Here is a 6,000-nt window from a genome sequence, read left to right on the forward strand (position 1 = left end):
TGCCCCGCCCTCCCTCCCTCTGTCCCTGCACAGGCCTGGCCGCCGGGCTCGGCCCCGCCCCCATCGCGGAGTCGCTCAGCTCAGGCTCTGGCCCCGCCCACCCCGCAGGGAGGCGCATGCGCAGTTTCTTGCAAACGGAAGCGGCCGTGCAGGGGAAGGTGGCGGTTCCCCTGAGGAGGGTGTTTGTCTTTAAAGCTGACGCTCCCCGTCCCCCTCCCCGCAGGGAAGGCTGAGGGCGCTGCCGGCGCTGAAGTCCTTGTTGGGGTCCCCGCCCCGGAGCCTCTCTCAGCGGTGAGTCCGCGTCCCGGGAGGCTGCGCGGTGCGGGCGCCACGTTCCTTTGGGAGGAAACGGAGGCCCCGGCCCGTGGTCTCTCCCCCCTGTGGCTGTGGCCCCCCGCCTGCCGCGCGGTTTTCCCCGCTGAAAACCCGTTCCCCGGGGCCGCCGGTCCTCCCCCGCGGGGCTGAGAGTCTGGGTCAGGGGGTTCCCGCCCTTTGCGCCCCTCCCCCCCGCCGGGCGCTTCCGCCCAAAGAGCCCGGATGGCTCCCGGCCTGGGGGTCTGCACCCCCCTCCTAGGCCCACCCCCATTTAATAAGGGGTCTGCCTGCCCGGGGAGCACAGTGTCCATGGGGGGGCTCAGGGGGAAGAACGCGGTGTCCCCTGAAGAGGCGACCTGCCCGCAGGGAGGGGCTTTGTGGGCGCGGTGACTGCGGGGGGCGGAGGCCCAGGCTGGGGGGTCAGGAGAGGGAGTGAGAGACAGACACGTGGGCGGGAGACAGGGCAGTGAGGGGTCCACCGAAAGGGCGGCTCAGGGATGAGGGAGCAGAGGGAGCAGCCCTGAGTCAGCAGCTGTGGGAGCGGGACAGACGGGAACAGGCAGCAGAGGGGCCGCGGGCGTGGGGAGGGGAAGAGGAAGACGTGTGTGGAGATGGAGCCTCAGAGACCAGGAGAAAGAGCCCCTGAAGGGAAGGAGGTTTCAGGAGTTTCATGGTCCAGGTGTAGGACAGACAGAGAGAAAAGGGGAGAGAGAGCAGGGGAGAGGGGGACACAGGAAAGGACCACAGTGGAGAGAAAGGGAGCAGGAGACAGAGACAGAGACTGATCCATAGACAGGAATACATAGTAGTGGGAGGAGGGGACCCCTGATCTCAGTGAGAGGTGAGCTGTTGGGATGTGGATGATTAAGTTCTGATATATCCACATGTGGCTTTATATATGCGTGCGCGCACGTGTGTGTGTGTGTGTGTGTGTGTGTGTGTGTGTGTGTTTAAATATATTTTACTGATTTTTTACAGAGGGATAGAGAGTTAGAAACATTGATGAGAAACATCAATCAGCTGCCTCCTGCAAGCCCCTACTGGGGCTATGACTGCAACCAAGGTACATGCCCTTGACTGGAATCAAACCTGGGACTCCAGTCCGTAGGCTGACGCTCTTTCCATTGAGCAAAACTAGTTAGGAATATATATATATATATTACATTTCTATTGAGAAAGAGCGAGAGAGAGAGAAACATCAATGAGGAGAGACAATCATTCATCAACTGCCTCCGGAACTCCCCTCACTGGGGATCAAACCTGCACCCTGGCCACATGCCCTGACTAGGAATCTCACCATGACCTCCTGGTTCATAGGTCCAAGCTCAACCAGTGAGCATGCCGCCTGAGCATGGCTTTATATAGTTAATTTAACAGCTGAATTGTCTTAGTTATACAGATTGAATGAGACTTATACATCTCCAGTTTATAAGGTTTGGGAATTTTATTATTATTTGCTTCCAATTGCAACCCTTATACACTCATAGAGGAGAGACTTGTCTGTTTTTCATGAATCCCTTGTCATTTCCTGGGATGGCAACAAGGAAGTGACATGTGTCTGTCACCATCTGATGCTTTTTTAAGGAATATTAGAAGCCTTACATTTTTGGTTGTGGGGTGTGTGTGTGTGTCTGTTTTCATGGATTTCCTTTTTCTATCTTTAATACTTAATTTATTATTTAAAAAATATCCTGAGATAAATCCTCTGGGTCTTCTAAGATCCCTTCAGGAGCATTTTAAGAAATGCCCTCAAGCCCTAGCCCATTTGGCTCCGTGGATAGAGCCTTGGCCTGCAGACTGAAGGGTCCCAGGTTCAATTTTCCTTGAGGGCATGTATCTTGGTTGGGGGCACATCCCCAATGGGGGGTATGCAAGAGGCTGCTGATTGATGTTTCTCTCATCAATGTTTCTAACTCTCTATCCCTCTCCCTTTCTCTCTGTAAAAAATCAATAAAATATATTTTTTAAAAATAGAAATGCCCTCAGGTACGCTTTTCTCTATAGAGTTGGACAGCTGCTCTGAGTGGGGCATCATTGGTTACTGAGGTGCTCTAGGTGATGGAAGGTGAGGCCAGAGATTGGCAGGATGCCTTGGTGAGAGTGGGGAGCAAGCTTTGTTTAGGGGAGGTAAGGGGGTGCTCTGTTTGGTTTGGGGGGTCAGGACAGCAGCTCACATTCTCATTTTTTTTTTAAAGTATATAATCTTTTTATTTTTTTTAAACATATTTTATTGATTTTTTACAGCGAGGAAGGGAGAGAGATAGAGTCAGAAACATCGATGAGAGAGAAACATCGATCAGCTGCCTCCTGCACATCCCCCACTGGGGATGTGCCCGCAACCCAGGTACGTACCCTTGACTGGAATCGAACCCAGGACCCCTTAGTCCGCAGGCCGACGCTCTATCCACTGAGCCAAACCGGTTTTGGCACGTTCTCATTTTTGTGGAAGTTTGTGGAAGTCTTTGGGAGGAAAGACACATGAAGGCACACACTTGAAAATTCACAGTGTGGTCTCCATGAGGGAGCTCAGTGTTCCTGATTTTCTCTCCTCTGACCAAGGACAGGAGGGGGTGACCTTTTCCTCATTTCCAGGTCCTCTGCCTGTGAGTGTGAGGTGAGCTGATTAACAGGCTGTGCTGACTTCTCTAAATGCACATTCTATGACTCCTCAACATAGTGTCACCTGAGAAAACATCCCAGACCCCCATCAGGACCAGGACCAAATGGCTGCTTCTCAGGTGTCCTGTGTCACAGGCTATGTTTGCTTTTCCTCTAACATCTGGTGATTTATTTCTCTATTTCTGATTTTCATTCATTTGCAAGTTGTTTTTCTTTTCTTATTTCATTACTTTTGTCATCATAGTCATTGTCAACAGTTTCTATATTTCTCTCTGTTGTTTTTTATAATTTTGTCTTCTTTTTTTCTCCCTCTTTTTAAAAATATATCTTTATTGATTTCACAGTGGATAGGAGAGGGAGACAGAGATAGAAACATCAAGCAGGAGAGAGAATCATTGACCAGCTGCCTCCTACACACCCCCCACTGACCATCCAGTGTGAAACCTGCAGTGTACCCTGACCAGAAATCTAACCTTGCCCTCCTGGTTCATAGGTCTGCCTTCTACCTCTCAGCCACACTGGCCGGGCTGTAATTCCCTCCTTTGTCCCAGAGCCTTCTCTGTATTCATTTTATGCAGCCTCCCCAGGTCAGGAAGCATTCCCACCTTTAATTCATGACTTTCAACTACTCAGAACATCCTTTTTGTGACAGATCAAACTTGGAAGGAGCCACGTCTTATATCCCTACTGAGATGGATCAAAGGCTCAGGTATCAGTGAAGAAGGCAAATGTAGGTGTTAGGTTCCAGTGGCTGCAGCATCAGCTCTAGATCACAGGTAAGAAGATGCATATATGCCCTAGCTGGTTTGGCTCAGTGGATTGAGCCTTGGACTGTGTACTGTAAGGTCCTCGGTTTGATTCTGGTCAAAGCACATGGTCAGGTTGCAGTCTCAATCCCCAGTAGGAAGCATGAAGGAGGCAGCCGATCAATGATCCTCTCATCATTGATGTTTCTATCTCTCCCTCTCACTTCCTCTTTGAAATAGATAAAAAACATATTTAAAAAAAAGAAGGTGATGCACATCTTACTGCTCAGAATAGTTCAGAAAGTTCTGAAAAGAAGGGTGTATAGAAGAGACTTGCTTACTAGGTTAGTACAAAAAACTTGGTATTGAAATGTACCAGTAGCTTATAGAACATTAGAGGTACATGTGGATTGACGCTTGCAAAAATTAATGTGTATTTGTGATCATTTTCACATAATTATTTCTTTATTTTTTTATTTTTATTTTATTTTTTGCTAAAAGTATTACAAAGGGTATTACATAAGTGTCCTTTTTTTTTTCCCCGCACCCTTGACAATCCCCTGCCCTCCCTTACCCCCTAGGGTCTTATGTCCATTAGTTATGCTTATAATCATGCATACAAGTCCTTCGGTTGATCTCTTACTCCCCTCCCTCCTGCCCCCCAACCCTCCCTGGCCTTCCCACTGCAGTTTGACAATCAGTTTGAGGCAGCTCTGCCTCTGTATCTATTATTGTTCAAAAGTTTGTAATGGTCTTTATTATCCATGAATGAGTGAGCTCATGTGGTATTTTTCCTTCATTGACTGGCTTGTTTCACTTAGCATAATGCTCTCCAGTTCCATCCATGCTGTTGCAAATGGTAAGAGTTCCTTCTTTTTTACAGCAGCATAATATTCCATCGTGTAGATGTACCACAGTTTTCTAATCCATTCATCTACTGATGGGCACTTAGGCTGTTTCCAGATCTTAGCTATGGTGAATTGTGCTGCTATGAACATATGGGTGCACAGATCCTTTCTGATTGGTGTTTCTGGTTTCTTGGGATATATTCCTAGAAGTGGGATCACAGGGTCAAATGGGAGTTCCATTTTTAGTTTTTTGAGGAAACTCCATACTGTCTTCCATAGTGGCTGCACCAGTCTGCATTCCCACCAGCAGTGCACAAGTGTTCCTTTTTCTCCACATCCTCTCCAGCACTTGTTGTTTGTTGATTTGTTGATGATAGCCATTCTGACAGGTGTGAGATGGTACCTCATTGTTGTTTTGATTTGCATCTCTCGGATGATTAGTGACTTTGAGCATGTTTTCATATGTCTCTTGGCTTTCTGAATGTCCTCTTTTGAAAGGTGTCTATTTAGATCAATTATTTCTTTATTTATGTATTTTTGCCAGGAATGTCAGCAGTGATGACCTGTCCTGTGCTGTGCCTCTGTCACCCGATACCCATTGTCTCAATCCATGTGATGGTCTTGGGGCAGAGGTGCTCCCCTCACTGTAGAGTTAATAGTCTCTCTTTCTCAGTAAGAAGGGTTTAGTAGGGATTTGTTGAGACTGTGCAAAGGTCATCACATGTTATCTGGAAATGCCCTACTACTTAGTTTCTATTTGCTTTGGAAAATAGACACCCTATTTTTCTTTCCTACACATCATTGACTTTTGATATAGGAGCTTTATCCAATCAGGTCTTATTTCTGTAAATATTCATTATATTCCATACTCATGTCAGGGACATACTTTACATGATCACTTTTTGAATATTCTGGAACGTTACAAGAATCATATGAATATATCTTCAATTCAGTTAATTTTCTGTGATTATAGTTCTCCACTAATGATATACAGAAATTTTCCAATAAATGAGTGTCTAAGAAACTAGGTCTAATTTGTTTTCCATTATTATGTGAATTCCTCTCCTTACTGTGTTTGCTAGAGGCCTGGTGCACAAATTTGTGCACTCAGGAGGGTCCCTCAGCCTAGCCTGTGCCCTCTCGCAGTCTGGGACTCCTAGGGGAATGACCACCTGCTGGCTTAGGTCCGCTCCCCAGGGGATTTGGCCTATGCTGGCAGTCAGACATCCCTCTGGCAGCCCGGGAGCCCTCGGGGGATGTCCACTTTCCAGCAGGGAGCAGGCCTAGCTGCAGTCAGACATTCTCAGCGCTGCTGAAGAGGTGGGAGAGGCTCCCACTACCACCGCTGTACTGGCAGCTGTCAGCCTGGATTGTGGTTGAGCAGAGCTCCCCCTGTGGGAGCACACTGACCACCAAGGGGCAGCTCCTGCATTGAGTGTCTGCCCCCTGATGGTCAGTGTGTGTCAGTTACC

The 6,000-nt window shown here is 48.0% G+C and overlaps 1 protein-coding gene across 4 annotated transcripts in view; it reads left to right on the forward strand.

Moving 5' to 3' along the window:
- Window positions 1-149: 149 nt before the first annotated feature.
- The window catches only part of LOC102417765 (zinc finger protein 420-like), a 28,521-nt gene continuing 22,670 nt past the window's right edge, over window positions 150-6,000 (forward strand). For 2 of the 4 annotated variants that reach the window (XM_023764930.1, XM_023764929.1), the window contains exons 1-2: window positions 150-291; window positions 2,908-3,053. The gene's annotated coding sequence lies outside the window, so the exon portion shown is untranslated. The remainder of the gene's footprint in view (window positions 292-2,907; window positions 3,054-6,000) is intronic. The other 2 variants (XM_023764931.1, XM_023764933.1) reach the window with 1 other exon arrangement.

The sequence above is a fragment of the Myotis lucifugus genome, unplaced genomic scaffold (genome assembly GCF_000147115.1).
Source record: "Myotis lucifugus unplaced genomic scaffold, Myoluc2.0 scaffold_365, whole genome shotgun sequence".
Lineage (NCBI taxonomy): Eukaryota > Metazoa > Chordata > Mammalia > Chiroptera > Vespertilionidae > Myotis > Myotis lucifugus.